At 40.1% G+C, this 20,096-nt stretch overlaps 1 protein-coding gene and 1 long non-coding RNA gene across 2 annotated transcripts in view; one reads left to right on the forward strand and one right to left on the reverse strand.

Moving 5' to 3' along the window:
• ANKH (ANKH inorganic pyrophosphate transport regulator) overlaps positions 1-20,096 on the reverse strand; it is a 99,339-nt gene that overhangs the window by 54,641 nt on the left and 24,602 nt on the right. The window lies entirely within an intron of this gene.
• LOC121066620 lies at positions 7,253-8,011 on the forward strand. The gene is made up of 2 exons (XR_005817873.1): positions 7,253-7,410; positions 7,934-8,011. It is a non-coding gene; the product is annotated as an uncharacterized LOC121066620 (long non-coding RNA).

Consider the following 20,096-nt stretch of genomic DNA (forward strand, 5'->3'; position numbering starts at 1 on the left):
GACTGTGGAACACTTCTGGGAAGAAAGTGCCAGAAAGGCACAAAGGGTGTTGAGTCTCAAGGTGGAGGTCAGGAACAAATTAGTCTGGCTGGTTTTGACAAATAAATTCTTTTGGTCTTTAGGAAAATGAACAGACCTTGTAAGCTGGTAGTGCGAGCAAACATCTGAAATATTCTGAAATAGCCAGTGCTGGTTTATGTCTTGAAGAAAAAGTTATGGTATGCTTGCAAAGAAAATTTAAGATAATGCCACTTGTTGGTTTTAATCACTACTCCCTCTGATCATGTTCCTGCTGTTAATCTATTTGTTTTGAGCAAGCGAAAACAAAGAGACTTGTTCGCACTAGTCACAGGTCTCAAAGGACAATTTTTAACTGGAGCTAAAACTTGCTTATATTCTGCTGGAATGCAAGAAGCGCTCTAGCCTAGGAGCTACAGTCTAAGAGCTGTAGAATATTGTGGGATGGTCCTCCAAAGCACTGTCATTTTGAAGTGGTGATCCTAAAGAGAGATTTTCAAAACTAGCTTACCAGAAGTGTAAAAGCATAGTTCTCTGTTCTAGGTGTTTAGAAACTTCAGTGATGCTGGACAGCACATATCATTTCTAATCTCTCTGTTTGAACCTCTTTGCCCCAAAGAGTCAAAAACATGGCTATGGTAAGTGCAAAGTGAAAGCAGGTATCATGACACCTCTCTTTTCAACAGTGAATCTTGGACAAATTTGTTCTTAACAATTGCCTGAACCTAGATTAGGGTTCCTGCTACTCCCATAAAATTTAGGTTAATTAGGCTTGAGACAGCAAAGCAGCTGCATATGAAGAAACAGCACATTTATGAGGTTGGTGCACCAAGCAAGTTAGCTCCCCTTAGACCTCCTATTTCCAAAACTGTTTTACAGTCTTCACAGTCTCCAGTACCAATTCTTACAGACCCTGTAAAAGCAGGCAAATGCTGCTACTGGCACTGAATTAAATAGCAAAGGAGGACTCCTGAATTCCCTTAGTGTGACTGAAAGTCACCAGTGTCTAGGAGCGGTCCTGGCTCTCCTGTAACCCTGTGTGCAATGACAGGGAGGTCTGCACTGTGAAACCATTCATTAGTGGCTTTTGAAACAGCGAGAAAGGTTCCCAGAGAGAGCAGAGGGAAAATAATGTGTTCTTCAGCAAGAGAGAGGTTAATTTGAAACCATCTCGACAAAGCTTACCTGCTCCTCTTGTAATTTAGAGGAAAGACAGCTCTTTCGATGGGGCTCTGAATCTGAAACAATCTCTTTTTCTTTCAGGTTAAATGATCCAAAAAGAGCCTTTTCCCTCAGATCATCCTACATTTACAGTAAACAGTGAATTTCCTGAAATTGGTTAGTCTGCCTTGACAGTGTACAGTAGAGATCTTAGCCCTCACTGAGCACCGGAGTCCAATCCCCAGGAAAACATCTCTCTAAAACTGCTGCCAGTGGGTAGCATACAAATCCCAATGGGTTTCTCTCTCGTGGGTTGACCTAATTGATTCAGCTTTCTTTAGGTCACCATGCACTCTACCAAAGGGCAGTAAATTGTGTCACAGAAAATAGCCACTCAGTGCTTCCCACTCTCAGATGCTTTGGACCTTCTTCATGCTCCCCTCCCCTTACCCTTTCCCTCCTCCACTGCTTTCCCCTGCAGCCCTCGCTCAGGAACGGAGCAGCTGCTTACACACTGCCCTGCTGGCATACCCAGCCTGCCCTTTGCAGCTTCCAGCCACCCATGAGTCTTGGACCTCACCTCAGCCGAATTAGCTTTAAAAGCACTGCAAATTACCTCCTGCCTTGCCGTTAGGTAAGACCAAAGTGCTTCAAACTTAACAACAGGACGGTATTTTTGTAAACGCAGAAGCAGAAGAAATCATTTCAGTGGAACTTCTCCTTTGTGCTTTTATCGACTCATGTAAACTTCCTTATCTATAAGGCAACTCCCTTACCACTTGTGTTCTCTTTTTGGAAGAGACTTTATGCTTGGAAGAGACTTTATGTTTCAATCTAATTTTAGTGTACAATATCGGGGAAAAATCTTCGGTGATGTTAAAGTGGAGGAGAACTGCCATCACTTCAAACTCATGCTGCCAGTGTCATTTACTTGTCAACACGACACTACAGTGCCAAAATCTCATTCTATAATAGGAACTGAGCTGCAGTAATTCTGTGACTCAGTTAACAACTCATTTGTATTCTCAGTTAAACAAATACATTCAAAATCTGGGTGAAGAATTTTTTTTCTTACATGGCTTACTTCACTCCAAACAAAAGACAGGGCCACTCAAACACATATTCAGCTATTACAAATTCTTCACTGCAGACAGCAACAAATCTGCTGATGTTCATCAAAAGGCTTTCAGGAAAATAAGGCATTTCTTTTTATTACAGATCTTTCATGATGTCTCTCCCTCAGGAGGCTATCTTGACTCGTTTTAATAAAGATGCCTTTGAGGAAGCAGATGCTTGTCACAGTGGTATCTAGTGGATTACGCCTTTTCTCCCTGAAAGTTGGGGGCTTTGTAACTGAAAAGCCTTGAATTATAGGCATTGTAAAATTAAAAGGCAATTCCACTCTGAAGCTCTGTTGTATGCTTATCTTGTAACCCGAGCAGTACAGGACAAAGAGGAATAGTTCTAACCTTTTTCAGTCGTGGCATTTATTTGGGGATCAAATTCTGAGTGCCGGTTTGGGCTAGCACGACTGTGTTCCCTGTCTGCTCTTACACCTTTGGAGAAAGATCCACCGTGCTAATGAAACTACTGTCAATGATGTATAAAGCATAAAGTTTTCTGCTAAACCCCAGATGGCTGTGGCGGGACGAATTGGCACTATCTTCAGGCTTCATGCTTTTGTAACAAGACTCGCAATGCACACATTCAGTCTAGACCGCGTCCCAGCCCTGGCAAGGACCATCCTTGCTGCCTGCGGTGGGAAAGCACTTGCCCTTGCAGTGAGCCTAAGGGCAGGTGCTAACTGATGGACAAAAAGTGTCCCAGTGGACTTAATGAAGCAACATTAAATATCAAGCCATGTTGTCAGAAGCATCTCTGGGAAAGAAAGAAATGCTATAAGGAAAGTAAAGAAAGAAAATATTAAAGGCCTTTTGAAAAAGCCATTATATTTTTATTAAAACTTTATAATAGCCACAAGGACTCACAGAATCATAAAATCACAGAATGGTTTGGGCTGGGAGGGACACTTAAGGATCACCCACTTCCAACCCCCTGCCATGGGCAAGGACACCCCCCACTAGACCAGGTTGCCCAAAGCCCCATCCAGCCTGGCCTTGAACACTTCCAGGGATGGGGCATCCACAGCTTCTCTGGGCAACCTGTGCCAGTGCCTCACCACCCTCTGAGTGACGAATTTCCTCCTAACATTTAATCTAAATCTACCTTATTTTAGTTTAAAACCTTTACCCCTTGTCCTGTCACTGCAGGCCCTAGTAAAAAGTCACTCTCCATCTTTCTTATAAGCCCCCTTTAGGTATTGAAAGGCTGCAATAAGGTCTCCCTAGACTTTCTGAGACAGGGCTCAAACTGGTATCAAAATGGTAATAATTGGAAACGTAAGCTTCTTTTTCAAGGTCACATTTCATGAATGGAAAGTAAATGTATACAAAACACTATTTTATGCATGTGGTAGGACCTCATCTTGTAGCCCCTGAACTCAGTGCAAATCAAAAAGTACCTTTTCTTTGCAGAAGAACTTTTCTTGAGTCCTTTTGTTTCCCCAGGTGTCCTACAAGAAGACATGGAAGGCTGCATCAAGTTTTGATACCTCCCCCTCTGATCTTGTCCAGCCTCACAAACTCAAGCAGATGAAATGATATCACGAACAGAAAGCAGGAAATGGCACAGTTCTACATAAAGTGGTACTGCTAAGCTTGGCTTTGTTGAATATCATTTTATTAAGAACATGTTTGTCTTATGGCTGTCTAGCTAAACATTCCTGAAGTTGCAGTTAAATATCAGTCTTTGTTTTCTGTCCTAAATTCTCATGTTAGATATCTGAAAGCTGTTCATAAAGGTGCCGTAATCTTCCAGGCAAGTTTACATTTCAAAGCAATGTTTATCTATTTGGAGCGTATCAGTTGAGGTAGTTCTATGATGAAAGAGTTGTGTAAGTGGTATTTATTTATTTATTTCATCTGAAATACCGGTTCAGATTAGGATTACAGTTCTGCTCCGGAGATTTGAAGAACTAAAGTGGCTTAAAGCATGCGTGAACTTAGCAGGCTTTGTACTGCATTACTGTATGCCATGTAAAGCAAGCCGAGGTGCCACAGCTGTGCTGGGTGGACGTGCAGGAGCTTTGATTCAGAAAGCCTTTGCAAGCCCTTGCCAAGCAGCTTTTGAACTTTCTGATTCCAAACTGGGAGCTCTCCCTGCCCGTTGTTTGCCCAGAGCAAGTGAATAAATTACAAAACAAGCATACTGTGGAACTGCACAAAATATTGTATCAGTCAAAGAGGGCATTTCAATAATTTGCCTTTAACCAGAAGTCTTCTTTTTTCCTGCTCCTAGAGAATCTGATATTAACAATATTACATCTTTGCTATTTATTTCTTTGACAGCATTATGTTACATCCCAGAAGATTATGATTTCCCTTCAGGACAAGTTAGTTTGAAATAAACAGATTTTCAAGGAGGAAAGAGGAATCCAGTTAGTGCAAGAGCACTTATTCCATTCTGAATCTGTATGCAGAGTCTAAGTCTCAGTGCTTCATGCCATTAAAAGTATATTTTGGCCTGAGCATTTTTTGATTTGGTAGCAAGTCAGTCAGCTCTTCAGACTACCTGGATATATGAATTCAGCATGCTTACTGAGCTTACCAGCTCATCAGGAGCTCACTGGCTCACCAGCAAGGCAGTAGGTCACAGTTTGTTGCTAACTGGAAGGCAGCAAAACATATAGAAACATACTTAAGGTTGTACCTGGGAAGGTAGATGTGGAACAGAGGGATAGTACAGCTGTGGAAGATGCTGTGAGAAAAGGATCATTGGGCTTACATAGGAAGAGGCTTCAGGACTTCAAAGCAAAAATTGCTTGCAAGGCATGGCTTTGGCAGAGAGTCATCATCTCCCCCTTTCTGCTGCAGCAGCGATAGCTCTGTATCTCTGCTGGCAGCAGCAATGACAGCAGTGACCATAAAGGCAACTGGGGAAACAGAGCTGCAGGCATATTGCAAGCATCCTTTGGACAAGCCTACTTGGTTGTGCACGCACATTTTATTTTCTGGGCAGCTGTGGATCTTGCGGCGGAATGCCTCCAAGTCAGTGGGAAGAAGGACAGCGGGTTTCAGCTCATAAAGCCCCCCAGTCTACTGTAGATGCCTTTGGACGTCTCTGTGGGAGTATTCCTGGAACTGTTACTCCCTTGCACTCCGGCCATGTTACATACTTTGCCCACATGAAGTAAACAACCAAGCTTGCCTATTAGAACAGTGAAAACAAAAAAAAAGGGAGAAAATCTTCAAGTGGTGACTGCATGGGAGAAAAAGTCATGATGAACACTTCAGAAGATAGCCACCGAAGCAGAATATACTCCTCCTTTAATTACTACTTGAAATGTTTCAAATGATAACATAATTCCAAAATGAAAAGAATCCTTCACCACTATATTTTTTGGCAAATACAGCCATGTTGAACAAGGGAAAAGCTGAGGACAGAAGCTATACACTGTAAGCTTAATGCAGGGTCCGGACAACAACAGCTACACAGTCTACATTTCAAACCTTTGAAAGAACCAGTGCATGAAATTGCAGGGGGGTTAATTAATTTGTCACACTGGTGTTTGTACAATCTGATTAGGTAACAGCATCTGATATAGTATCACATAGGAGAGGATTTATCAAACTGAATAATTACATGGATCAGAAGCAGACCTCTGAAATGCTTACGGGGCTAGCTCAAAGAGAAATGCAATCAGCAATGTCAAATGGGGATGTACCGGGCTCAAAGAAATTTACTGATGGGACTCCTTAAGACCAAGCTGATAAGCTTTAGTATTTTCATTAATTTTCATTCACCACATCACAAAGAGTATGAATATGCATTTACATATGTTAAGGATGCAAATCTATTAAGCACCATCAGTACGGATGACTTTGAAACTTGTGTAATAAAAATGGGATGAAAACAAAGTATGAAATGCCAAACCAAATACTGGGGACTAATAACAAAAATTTCTGCCACAAGCCAGGAGCTCGTCAGACTGGGTGTATGTGTTGCCAAATGACTGACTGGCAATGTGATGCAGGCATGGAAAACGGCAAATGCAATTGGAGGATGGGTCTGGTGAGGCATTTCTGGTAGAAACTGAGAAATATTGTTGCCATTGCAAGGCTTCACAGCAGGAATAACTGCACCAGATCAAGGACACTTTCTGAGCATCCCCAGTGCAGTGGAAGGTTACTGAGCTGATCCAGGGGTACGGAGAAACCTGATCAAGTGAGAGGAAACTAGAAGAGCTTGTTTTCCACAGCAAAGTGAAGGCTGAGAGGCTGCTCTGTTTCAACATAACCACGATGGAAAAAACAGGGAAGAAGAGCCATTTCATTTAGAAGATGATGCTGGCATTAGAACAAATGGGTATAAACAGGACATGGATACATTTTGGCTGTAGTTTAGAAAAAGGCTCTCTTACCAATGAAACAGAAAACTGCTTTTCCTCCACAGGTACTAAAGGCAAAATTGTATGTGGCACAATCCCTCTCAGCAATACATAATTTGTGCACCTGAACATAGGGAACCATGATGGAAAACCAGTGGGGTGCCTCCACCTTATTTGTGACTTATTTCCACTGGTACGAATGTCCCGTGGATCTCTCACCCCTTTCACAACTTATCCCCACGTAACACACAAAACGAGGACCAAAAAAAAACACCCACAAAAGTCAGCTTTCAACCAAGGAGACCTTCCTCCATTTGCAGAGGATGGCCTCATGGACAACTTCAGCAGCAGGCTCCAGTTTAGGTGATCCAGTTCCTATACCAGACATGTTTTCCCCTCTTTCTCCAGCTGTTTTCTAACATAAAAAAAACAAGGCCAGCCTCTCAGCATGTTTTGGTGCTGCTGAGAGTCATGTATGTTACGTGGGGAGGTTGTTCGTGGTTGTGTTGTTGTTTTTTTTGAAAACCCTGCTTTTTTCTGCCCACTACACCACAGTACAGCTACAGCTTCCTCTTTCTTTGCCTTCCTGTTTCTTCTTTCTCTTTTTCAAGCAACAGAGCAAATTGACAGTCTTTTGAAAGAAGCTGGTGAGAGAGGGATGGTGACAGCCATATCACCCTCTTTTCTGTGCCCTCACCTACCACTGTGCCTGGCTCTCCTTCCTCTGTACACTGCACTCATGTTACACCAGCCTGCCAACAGCATTCACTACTGTGTACTTACAGGTATCGCTTTCTTTCTTTAATCATGCTGGCTTCAGTTTTTATTAGCTTTGCCCCAAGCTATCTCCTTTAGCATCAGTAAAGCCAATATTTTATCAGCGTCGCCGTTTTTACTTGAGTGCATGTACAAACAGAACAGATGAATATATATTAAATGATATAATGGAGATAACTATATGTGCACTGCAAGCCAAGACAATGAGGAATCTGATTAAGGAGTTTATGTGGTATTTTTTAGAAGTGAAATATCATATGAGGGTTCTGCATTCAACGTGGTGCTCAGGCTTGGCAGGGTGCAGGCTCTGAAGCATATTTCCATAGAAAAGAGTCTTCTATGTCAAAAAGGATTTGTGTCCTACCCCTGTTTAAATCTTAGAAGGACTTTAAGTGCATACAAAACAGGGTAAGGCATGAGACACCTGCTGTTACTCCGTACCTTTTATCTAAATCTGCAGAAGGGGAAATAATTTATAAAACCAGGAAGCCTAAATCTTTTCCAATTTGTGGCATGCCTGCCTTTCTTTAGACATAATGGCCAGCAAGCTGTCTGGCATCCATTGTGGAAGGGCCATCATCAAGAGGTTTAGATACAAATGACAGACATTAAAAAGAAAACAGAGCACAAGTATAGAGAGGTGAGTGAGAAAAGCTTGAGACAGCATATTGTAATTTATAGTCTTCCTTGTCAGTCTGTTTTCCTTACAAAGAAGTGGCTTCGGGTCAGATCAGAAAGCATGCAGGTGGAAGTCAGGCAAGTACCACGAGGCTGCGGTCTCTTGTGAAATGCACTGTGTTATGGTCCTAGGCAAGGAACTAAAAAGGCCCTGGTTAGTTTGGTACCTCTGTCTACTGGAAATAAATATTTTTCCTAAAACCTTCCCTCCTTTTTCTCCTTTTCTTTTTCATGATTTGGTTTTGCTTGGCTTTCTTTTGTTTACATTATACTTTTTGATCTTTGAGGGCTACAGAGCCTGGCCACCTGAACACACAGTCCTCCCCAGTATTTCTAGCTGCTCTGAAGTATTACTTTAAGAAAATGTATATGCTGGGACAAACTTAGCGAAAGGACTGATTTTAAAAGTGGCTGTGTTTGTTTTCTGGACCAGCTGCACAGGCTTCAGAGGTGAATCCCAAGTGTCCTCTGAGACTCCAGAAATCCCTTTGAACAAAGTTCTGCATGAAGAATTCAGTATTATGAAGCTTCAAGGACAATTCTTAACTGCTTTCTACTTTCTATAGGTATTTTCATCTGGATAAACTGAAAAGAAGGAAGGTTTCCTCATGCGGTTATAAGATGGAGGAGAACTGAAATGGAAAATGAAATAAATCACTCTGTTTTGACTTGTGAGTAATAACTGCTGAAGCCAACATTTCCACACAAAATGCTCCACTGGTTTATGTGGCCAGGATGTTTTGCCACCAAAATCTAGGTGGAGTCAATTGAAATCTGTCCTGTGGGTTTTGCAGTACATTAATATGTTTTCTAAATTTAATATACTCCTGGACAGAAGGCTTAAATCCCTGAAGATAGCAACTCCTGTGTTTTTTCCTTTCTCCTTTAGAAAGGTCTCTTACAGTTTTCACTGCTTCCTACCACAGGCTAGTCAATGAACCTAAATTTAATCACTTTGTCCTTTAGTGAGTGGTATTCTTCTGTGTCTAAAAGAGTGAATGACTACTAAAATGAGGATAAAAATCCTGAAAATGAGTGGATGAAGGAGGAGCAATCTTGGACATCTTTTGGATGTAAATAAAGACCAAGTGTTATCATCTTCTGGTGTCAATCCTTTCAAGAAATATGATTGGTGAGTAGCTCACTGGGGAATCATGAACTTTATTTCACTTCATGCATTGCTGAAAAACTCATCGGTACATGAATAGTTCAAAGAATCATACCAAAAAGTGACAACAGGAAAGGCAGAACTATGATTTGTCTGGCAGTGTACTTCCTGATGACTAAGTATTCACAGCACACGAGTGGAAAAATCTGATACTTCACTTGAATGCCAGAGGCCATAGTCCAAAAAAACAATCTCCTGTAACAAGGAAAAGGTCATTGAGACTAAGATTTCATTTAGCCTATGAAAGTGTCTTCAGTTTTTCATGGGCATGAGGACAGGCATGACTTCAAATGCCAGACGTGAAACTTTGATAGAGCAAATTTGGCGAAGGATGAATGAAAACTTACTATTCTATTCCCCAGAGAAGTAAAGCCTAAATAGCTTTCATAGATATCTGATACAGAGAAGAGAGTATTCACTTCTAAGTGAAGATGATATAAAGATCTGCGTAGTCACATGGGTTCTACAAAAAGAAATTGCTTCTGCCTTTGGTAAGAGAAGTTCAGTATTACATTTCATCTATTCTCAGTCATTGTAACATACTAATAGTCAAGTGTGAAAGAGACAAAAGTATGACATTAATTTTTAAAAATCCATATGTAAGTAAAAAATCACAAATAATTATGTTATGGATTCAACAACAAAAGTTTCAAAGTGTTTATTTGGGAATCAAACCAAACAGTGGGGCTTAAACCACTGCTCCGAAGTTCTGTTTAACTAAGTCCAAAACTCAACTGAACAATCTGAGCCACTGCTGAACTTCAAGTAGATCTGAAATTGAAATTGGGATGGTTTGCCTTGCTCCCTGGTAAACACTCATACCTTTACAGACCTTTCTGTTAGAGGTTAACCTCTCAATACTCTCTCCATTATTTGTCAAAGACTGGTAAGGATATGAGCAATTCTCTAGAAAGCCAGTAAGACTTTTAAGGATGATAAAAAGAAAATAATGCACACACACCATTTAACTCTAAGGAACTGGAGGCCAGACCACAGCCTTATTTTTAAATACTGCAGTTTTTTCTTCTAACCTACTTGTTCCTCCAGGACGATACCTGTAAGGATAGGGAATGCCTCCTCTACATTTAACAGTGTGTTCCAAATACTGCTTAGCACCACAACACATACTTATATTTAATAAAGACATCAGGATAACAGAATATACTGTTCTGATGATGGAAAGGGTAGAAAATAAACTATAGGATGACTTGCACTGACTGAAATTTGGATTTGTGAAGCTGGTGATACTACAACCTGAGATGTATGTGAATAGTTTCACCTGCATAGGAAGTCCTTTTCAACTGTTTTAAGGTGTTTGTAGGTTCAACACCTATCATGACTTTTTCAGCATTTATTATTTCCCCCACCTTGAAATAGGAATGAAAAGTGCCGAGATAAAAACAAAAACAAAACCAAAAACTGGGACACCATAGCTTTCAAAGGTAATTCCACCCGCTTTTTTCAAAAATGCTTATCTGTCACTTATCTACTATCCTATTCTACAGTGAATTGTAACAGATAACCTGGCAGTTTCTTAAGACAACAATGAACAATTGAGTTCATTTTAATTCTCCAGTACTGCATGGTTAAAATAAGGCACAAATAGTTGCTATGTTTGAAGAGCAACACACTGTGATGAAGCAAATTCAAAGTCCTTCCATGCAAAGAACTCTTGACCCATAATTGAATTACAGGGCATTCTGTGCCCAGTAAAAAGACAAGGTACTTGCCAATGAAACTACCATTATAATTTACTCAACATTGTTCTCCTGTGCAGCTCTGGTAAGAGCAAAGCTGGAGACAGAGAAAGGGGAAATGAGTTTCTTTTTTTATTGATAAGCTCAGCCATGCATGGAGGAAATGGTTTTGCCAAGTTTTCTTTCACTTCCTCTTTCTAATCTAGTAACATTTTTCTAGCAGCATTATCTTAAAACAACCCATACCTGAGATAAAGAAAAAAAAAACAAAAACAGGCCTAATGCTCTATAAGCACTGAAGCACTAAGAAAAAAGATCTACATCTCATATAAAAGTATCTGTCAATTAACTTAAAAAATTAAAGCTTTTTTAACCCTCTGAAGTGAGTTTTTTCATTCTTTGAAACTGGAGCGCTGTCAACTTTGCAAAACTGAGTTGTTGGTAAAATCAGAAAGTCAAGAATTAGCATTTTAGGAACCACCAAATATAACTAAATTTGATTTCTGTGAATGCCCAAACAATTTTTACATTGTTGATTTTTTTGTCAACAAAGCACATGTATGACATATCCCTGTATTTTTAATCAAATTACTTCACCGTATTCCTTCCCTGAAAGGCTAAACTCTAGTGCTAGAATAACTTTATACCACCCTACTGTGCAAAGACCTATCACTTCTGTATTTGTATTTAAGTGAATTGGCTTATTTGTCCTAAGCCAAGACCTCTCTTTCCATCCGCACATCAAATGAAAAAGAAATTGTGTACTCTGATGCTATTACATCACCTGGACATCAGGTCTGGAAAGGCACTTTCCTTCTGCTTCAGATGCCTTCTTATCTTGGTTCCAGCCACTTAATTGGTTTCAAAGGTATCTAGCAGTCCTTAGGAAATCTAACTAAGGGTGTTTTAAGCTGACTCTTTTGATGTGCTTCTTAGCAATGTGCTCGGCTGGGATTTCTTTTTTTTTTTCCTGGTTATAGCTTAGGTGCTTGTTAGAGTCAGCTCACTAATAAAGAACTCAGCAATATCATTACTTTCTGCCACTGGTTCACTAGGTGATTTACCTTACCACAAGAAGACAAACCAAAGGATATAATTACTTGACATTAATTCCCTTCAGTGAAACAGGCAAAATACAGAGGTTGAAGGGATGCAGATTTGGGAAGTGGCAGCCATCCAAGTGGCTACCACTGCTGTAATTTCCAGATTTCTTTAAAACTACTGCCTTGGTAAAAGGCAATGCCCTGAGCAATCCCTTCAAAGCCACTGTACGCACTCTATTAGGTATTGTGTATCAGATGTCTGCCTGGTGGATATAAATTTTCCTCCTGAAAGGAATAAATCTTCCACAAATAAAGGAAAGAGGAGATATGGTTTCTAAATGAATGATTCATTGTTGGAGGGCGCCGCTGTGATTTGCTGGAGTTGCTATGATACCTCAGTAGCAATGCCAACTCGCAACAGTCCCCAATGCTTTCTGGAAGCTCAACAAGCTGAAAAGGCACTGCTGAGGGGCATTATTTCTTTATTTTTTAAACAGGACGTGTGCATTTACCATGAAACTACTTTTCATCTCCCACCTTTCTCCATCAGCTGGCTTGAAATTAGTTATAGCCTTGTTTTCCTCTGGAGGGGACTCTGGAGGACTAAAGGTTATAAACAGGAAGACAGTGTATGCTGAGAAAGATGGCAGGATGCCCCAAAACAGTAATTGAAAAAACTCTCTCACTGTGCCTGCCAAAACTTGGGTCTGGGCCTTTTTTTCATAAAAAAGAAAAATATTGTCAACAACTTTCCATTGCATTGGAAGAATATGTGGCTTTGCTGATTTATGTTTATCCAGAAAAAGAATGAGGGCATACGGTGTATACTCTTTGTGAAAAAGCACAGCAAAGCTGTATGAGAATAAAGTTGGAATTTCTTTTGGGAATTCTCACCTTTAAAACTGTAGCTGTAGTAAAACCTGTCTTTGAGCAGCATAAAAACTGCATCTTGCACACGCTGTCACCTTAATAGGGCTGGCCCTAACTAAAAATTGGAGCACCTTGCTAAGTAACAAAAATTGATAGCAGAGATGGGAGTGAGGAAGAAAGAAATTAACTACCAGCATACAAATTTGTGACACACTGAACTGTGGGGAAAATTCTGAACTTAATTACTATTGTTGCTGAAAGAAATTTGGCTTCTATTCTAAAAGATTCTGTGACTGTCCTAAGAAGAGGAATGACGAATGTCACATCCTTCTCACAGATTTCAGACTTTCAGAGAAAGTGAAATAACAAAATTAATTTAATAAATAAGTAATGCCAGAGAATCATTTCACAAGGATCACTGATGATAAGAAGTTAACAGTCACTAGATAAAGACTACCTAAGTATACATGTCTCCTGTGTTGCAAAGTCAACTTGATTTTCTACAAAGAGCTGTTGCACATGCTGCCTTCTTTCTTTTGAAGTTCTCATTAGTCCTTTTAAATCCAGAAGACAGATAATGCTATGAAAATGGGAAGTCAGAGGGGACTGCTACTAGAATGTCTTTTTCTCCTGCCAAGTCACAAAGTGCAAATAAAGAAAGTAGGATGGAAAAAACAGAGTAGGAAAATGCTTACAGAGAATAGCTTAGATAACAGGGGGATGGATATCCAGCCTCTGCTACTGAAAGGAATAGAAGTAATTTTTAGTTAGTCTTAGTTTTATTTATTTATTTTTTTAGTTAGAAGAGCTAAAGTTTTTAGTTTAGTTTTAAAGAAAGGACAGATTCCTTTCTGAACTGGTGACTGATCTGGCATGAGAACCACCTTTGTGTGATTCTTCAAAAAAACAAGTCGCTTCTTGCTTGAACTCAAATTTAGTTAAATAGTGTGCTTTTAAATAGGTTGCACTTTTTTGACTGACAGCCATGTCACATTTCACATTTAGTGCCTCCAGAGAAATGACCAAGATTGATGAGATACCACCAGACCTTTTTTTTTTTTTTTTTTAGGGCAGAGCTCCATTGTAATTTTTTTTTCTTAAATATTTTTTTTAAGTTGCCAGTAAGTCTTCTTTGTATCACAACTAAAAAGTCTGACTAAGTTACAGTAGTGGGCTCAGAAGTACATTCATGAACTTATTCATATAAATGACTTCTTGAGAAGCAATGCACAGTGCCTGCCTCCTTTCTGCCTGTTCTGTAAGCTCATCTGTGCAGACTACCATTAAGAGATTTTCACTATGATGACCAGGACTGGCTTATTACAGAGAAGCATCTATGAAGTTAATATTATTACTACTGAAGTTCATACAGTGTTCTTGTCTTTAATTCCATGGGCCATTCCTGAGCCCTAACATTACTGTATTTTGTTCAAAATAAGAGACTTTTCTCCCTTTATTGCTGTTTCCTACCAGTGACTGACTGTTAACTATCTAATTAAAGCCATACAAAATGACCCCGGCATTACATGATAGGAACAGATAGGCTTCAAAAGATACAACTTGAATCTAAATGTATGAAAACTGTTGATGAGTTGGTTTGTCATTTTAGAGTTTGCTTCTGAAGCTGAAAAAGCAGATGTTTCATCCTTGGGCTACAGGCTATTCTTTATGTTTCCAAGTCATATTCTTCTTAGTGTTTCCTCTTGGTATTGAAATTTCTGAAGAAACTGTGCTTCTGACTTCCATTTCCTTTTGTTGCTTGGCAGTAGCAACCCAAGAAAGGAGAGAGGTTAAAAGAAAAAAAAAATAGTAATAATTAGAAGAACATAGAAGGGAGTACCAGCAGAGTCAGGAGGAAAGTATGCTTTCTGAATGAATGCAGTACTTCCCTACATCATCTTCAGCCTTTGGCTAGGGCCAGCCCCATGGATGGAGACACTTCAAAGAATCCTAAGGGCTAGACAGAAAAAGGCATGAACTGATGAGAGTCTTCCCAGATTATCTTTATCCTTTGCTTTCTTTCTAAGGACCAAAAATTGCCGTACACAACACTAACAATAGAGATAGAACTACATTTATTATGGTGGCTATTCTGTTGGATTTGTGTTGCCATCACAGGGACTGAGTTGCATAAAAGAAGGCCATAACATTAAAGAGGGGTCCTCCCTCAGAAGTCATTCCTTGAAGTGTGTGTGAAAGGCTATAGAAAGAAGGCAGCTCTCAGGTAAGGCTGTGTTGTTGCTATACCTCTTCTAATGCAGATGGGGGGAAAACTGCACAAATAAATTGACTGGGAGACCTGAAAGACTGAAGTGGGAGAAAAAGAGATCTTCCTTCCTTTGCTGCTAGTATTGAGAAAGAGCACCTTGCATTTTTCCCCCAGTTGGTAATTCTTACTGCTCTCCTCTGACACCAGATTAATTATGAGTTTGGCACAATGTCTGAAAAACAGAGAGCAGTGCTGTGACACAGCAAAAAAAAAAAGAAAAGAAAAGAAAATCAGAAGAAAAAAATGATTTGTCTGCATCAGCTGCTGAAATACAAATTACAATGGAAAAAAACAACAGCACCTTCAATGCAAGCCAAGCTGCTCGAACTGTAGAGTTTATACATAAAGGTAGCTCAGTCTAGGAATAGCTACTGCTGGAATTTATTACATTATACCTAGCTTAACAGGAACATCCTCTGACAATAGTGGAGATGAGAATCATTTTTTCACTGGGGATATGACAAAGCAGAGGCAATAAATGATGACAGCCATGATACCAGCTGTCCTATAGGAAAGAGCTGTTGCAGCAGCAGCCACCCTGGTGCTGCTGTGGGCAGAAACCCTTGCCCATGCCACATGAGCACCGGTGGCTGTCAGTGACCGTGAGACCGCCCGTGTCCCCTGGGGTAGGATGCAGGCCTGTGGCCTGCCACCACTGCCACTGCCTCTCCCTCCTCACCTCCACGCCGCCGGCCCTCACAGCCTCCGCCGAGCTTGTTATGGAGAACATCTCATCAGGTCACCGTGCTTATGGTCGGTACCTCTCAGCCAAGTTTCTTAGATCCCGCCTGCACACATCGCAACAGCTTTAAGCATAACGTTGTAAGAAAGTCATGGAGTGAGACCCCAGCTGTGGCTGACACAAGCTAACGCGGTGTGCCCCTGGGTTCCTGATCTAAACACCATGTATGACAATGGCATATTCATATAAACCGAACCAGGCACCAAGTGAAAAGAAGAGCTCTGTATCTAAGGACTGTTCTCCATCTGAAAGTGACACCTGATGCTCTTAAATTTAATTTAAATAATATTTTAAAACTTAAAGGACTCTAGCTCTTTCACTGCTGAGAGAAACAAAGCCCCAAATACAGGCCCACAGTTAATATGGGTGCAGCACAAAGAGACGTGCCTGTTTGTAGGAACACATATACTCAGTCAGCAGTGGGACGAAGCAAAGACTGTGTTAAAAAGGAAGGTCAGCAAGTGACAGCATCGTGCCAAAGGATGAGGTGTTTAACAGAGAGAAACAGGACCTGGAGATCTTAAGGAATAAAGAATAAAATACTACAGAAATAAAGAACACCCTATGCTGACCTTCACTATGTGGATTAGGATACCCCATTTTTATACACAAAAAATTGTGATTTTCAGAGTGTAATTTACAAAACTAAAAAGGTTGTGCAATCCACTGCAAAATACAAGCTTAATGAAACTGAAGTTCATCAGATTTAGATCTGAATCCTAAAAATCTTTTTTTTTAACAGAACAAAAGGAAACTGATACTTACCAGTATAATTAAAGCCAGACCTCTTACACAAATATAATGATTTTGTGTGCGTTTAGAGAAGAGTCGTATGCACAAAGTACACACCTAAGTTTATGGGAAGTAATCTGTCTTCTATTCAGTTTAGGTATTTAAAAGACAACTTTGCTTAAAAACAGCAACAAAAAGTATGACAAGCCCAGGCCATTCAGCATTTGCAGGGTTAAATTTTTTTGTAAAAACAACATCATCATGCTCTTACATCTGTAAACCTTCAGCTGGTTTCCAAGACCCACTTCTGAGATGACCAACCAAATAATTTCTATGATATGCATATAGGAATTAACAACTGACATCAAACAAATCGCACTAATTGATCTCCTTTTTTTAATATATACTCGAGCTGACATTCCAGTTGGTGGTTTTTCCTCGTGCAATTAGGAGAAAGAGTTTTTTTTTTTCTAAAACCTCTCCAGACAATTAGGCACCCAGCTGCTACTGATTCTCAGCAGCCTCAGGCAGCCTAAATCCCTCAGCTGATGCTGGGCCGGGTATTGATTACCTTCCCAAGCCCTGCATTATCACCCCTCAGTTAAATTGAGAAATTTCACAGTGAAATAATCATTGCGTGTCTTGTTGAACACTTTTTTTTTGGCAAATCGCAATATAGTGTATGAACAACCATTGCTTTTCTCTTTAAAATGCAGATTAAGAACACCAATGGTCACTGAGAAGATGCTGGAATGCGCCCACCAACACGGTGGTCTCACTGGCTGTATCACGGAGCGGCAGGCAGCTGGCTCACAGGGCCTCAGCTGTGTTGTTCCTGCTGGCACTCCTCCTCTGACAACCCAAACTCCATTTAATCAACGGAAACATTTCTTTGCTGTAAACTGGTACTAGACCAGGTTCTATACCACTAAGAGAAATTGTTTGTTTTCTTCCGCAGCAGCTTCTGCAGTTGCTTACACCTGAAAAAGTGATCACAGTAAGCCTAGGTTGAGGTGGAAAAATAAAGGCACGCACGGCTTTTCCATTCTGTCAGGGAACAGTCCACAGCAAGCTGCTGCTGCTGGCAACACCAGCATGAAATGGTTGAGGGACACAAGCCCTTAGTACCTCTCGGGCCAGTGCAAGAGAAGGCCAAGCACAACAAACCCAGTGTATGCGGAGGAGGGAAGGAAGTGGTCTGAGAGGAAACATCTCCATGTGTACGGCGTAATCAGTTTTGGTCCAAACTAAGCCATGTGTACGGAGGTAAAAGAGCAAGACTAGAAAAACACATTGCAGAATTATGCTATGAAGAATTTGCACTAAATCAATCCTAATGCACTCCTTAAAAATAGTAACTCCAAGAGGACTGCATTTGGCTTAAGATACTTATGAAAATACTTATGTTTCTGAATGAAGAAATGACAAATACTCTGAAAGGCATCCTAGCAAGCACCCTTTTCTCTAAATCTACTTATCTTTTTCTAAATTGAGTGGACAAGCAGTTAACCTATTAACATGGTTGCATACTCCCACAATATTGCATTAAGATGTTTACTTTATCTTTTTGAAGTATTTTCATTAACAGACATGCAAGAATGTTTCATGTCCTCCAGGGGGAATTTATGACTTGTTATTATGCAGCTTTAATAATTTAAATGCCAATGTAACAATCCAGGAATGGAAACTGAATGTTCCAGGAATGTTTCAGTGAATTAGTAATTGTGATCGGCTTGTAATTGCTGATTATCCCAATGAGTTTTACCCTGACTAGTTAGGTGAATGGCATTCACTGAAGAAAAGAAATTCAGGACTAGTATTAACAATGAAATTCAAATGAACAGTGAACTGAACTTTCCAAGAGGTTTCTGAATCTCTTTAGCAATTGTATAAATAATTGCAGAGGTTCAGCATATGGAGCAAGAGACCTTACTTCCAAAGCAGTGCAAGGGCAAGAGCAATGTACTGCTGTACATGTAAATAAGGGATTCTGTTACCAGGCACTTACATTACAATGTCAACACAAATACCGTAGCTAGGGAAAGGAGAAAAGCAAGCAGGGTTACACGGGAAGTAAGTTGGAAAGAAGGCAAGGTAGCAGAGTGATATATCCTGGGCAGTTTTTGTATATACTAAAAAAGATTTGAATGTCATATGGGACATGCTGCAAAATAATATGTTAATTTGGATGTGATTTTCCTACTGATTGTCCCACCCTGTCTTTTCTCCTTCAATAACAATTGTTTCAAGTAAAGAATTTGTGATTTGCAGGAGGTAATAAATACAGAATCAATGTAGATTTGAATGAGCAGATGCTGGGTTTCTTGCATAGCAGGCTAAGAGGTCAGATGCAATCATCAAACAGTACCAATAAGAAAGCCTGTGAAAAGAGGTACAATTACACAGGAAAACATAAAAAGAAGAGGCCAAGATAACAGATGGTTAAAATAGAAGATGAATAAACAAAACCGGGGAAGACACCTAACAAAGGAAAATGTATGTAATAAAGAGTGATGAACTGTAACACACACTAAAGGAAAGATAAAAGGTAAGAGGAAAGCAAAAAGGTAAGAGGAAAGCAAAGGCCCTAAGTCTTTGCCAGGGAGCAGTCACTGCAGATGATGAAATTAATTTCACTGAAATGAAATGAATGTCTGTAGTGAATTCAAGAGATGATTCATGAGCTAAAGACATTAGACAGGTCAGCTCTTGCAGATGAGCAGGTCAGAGCACTGTCAGGCCAGGAGCTGGAAAACAATGTTTTACACAGGGAAATCAGAGAGAGGTAGCTGAAGGTGCTGAAGGAAGGTGAATGGCAGCACACATGAGTAGGAAGTATTTGGGAAAGGCTTAATAGAAAAATAAAAGATCACTTTTAGTAAAACTCACTACAGATCATGTCGGACAAAACATGCATCTTGGCATCCCACGCTGTGACACAAGAAGACTTACACTTGAGACTGAATCCATAAACCACGCTTAGTGACTTTTTCTATTTACCTCTGAGCCACATTCAACCACATTTGACTGGCACTGAGTGTCTTCATGCCTGACCATGAAATAATCTCTTGAGGCATGCACAAAGCTGCTTTGAAGTCAGTGGAGCACTACAGGCATCTGCTCATATGCATCAAAACGTGCAGGACCACATGTGCATAGAATGCTCATTCTTATTGTGAAATTATGAATCTTGTTTTCCTATTTTCCTCCACACAAAAAATGTTAATACTATTGGAGCAAGAGTGAAGCAATTCACACGCCCTTCTTAACTGCTATGGAAGCGAACAAGTTAGCTTTAAAATATCCATGCTTAGACATAATGAAGTCTGTATGTCTATGTCACTTTGCTGTCACGCAGAATCAGTTTGGCAATCATACAAGCAAAAGATCTTTGCCTTTTCCTTGCTCTGTTATGCAACTTATCATTTTTGCCTAATCCACCATTCAAATCAGTGTAGAGGTACAACATACTTGGTAAGACTAGGAAGCCACTTC

This window comes from Cygnus olor, chromosome 2 (genome assembly GCF_009769625.2).
Source record: "Cygnus olor isolate bCygOlo1 chromosome 2, bCygOlo1.pri.v2, whole genome shotgun sequence".
Lineage (NCBI taxonomy): Eukaryota > Metazoa > Chordata > Aves > Anseriformes > Anatidae > Cygnus > Cygnus olor.